Below are 683 nucleotides of genomic sequence, written 5' to 3' on the forward strand. Positions count from 1 at the left end.
TGAGGGAGAGTGTAGGGAGAGTGAGGGGAGAGGAGGGAGAGGAGGGGAGAGAGGGGGGAGAGGAGGAGAGTGTGAGGGTGAGAGGAGGGAGAGGAGGGGTGGGAGGAGGGAGAGGAGGGAGGAGGAGGGGAGAGGAGGGAGAGTGAGGGTGAGAGGAGGGAGAGGAGGGGTGAGAGGAGGGAGAGTGAGGGTGAGAGGAGGGAGAGGGAGGGAGAGTGGAGGGAGAGTGGAGGGAGAGTGGAGGGAGGAGTGGAGGGGTGAGAGAGGGAGATGGGAGGGTGAGAGGGGAGGGAGAGTGGAGGGGTGAGTGGAGGGAGAGTGAGGGAGAGTGAGGGAGAGGAGGGAGTGAGGGTGAGCTGAGGGGAATGAGGGTGAGAGGAGGAGAGTGAGGGTGGAGAGGAGGGAGAGTGAGGGGAGAGTGAGGGAGAGTGGAGGTGAGAGGAGGAGAGTGAGGGAGGTAGGAGAGGTGGGAGGGTGAGCGAGGGAGAGCGAGGTGAGAGGAGTGAGAGTGAGGGAGAGTGAGAGGGAGAGGAGGGTGAGCGAGGGAGATGAGGGTGAGAGGAGGGAGAGGGAGGGAGAGAGGGAGAGTGAGGGTGAGAGGAGGAGAGGAGGGAGAGTGAGGAGAGTGAGGGGAGAGGAGGGAGAGTGAGGGGAGAGGAGGGAGAGGAGGGAGAGTGAGGGTG

This window comes from Homarus americanus, unplaced genomic scaffold (genome assembly GCF_018991925.1).
Source record: "Homarus americanus isolate GMGI-L3 unplaced genomic scaffold, GMGI_Hamer_2.0 scaffold14043, whole genome shotgun sequence".
NCBI classification, from domain to species: domain Eukaryota; kingdom Metazoa; phylum Arthropoda; class Malacostraca; order Decapoda; family Nephropidae; genus Homarus; species Homarus americanus.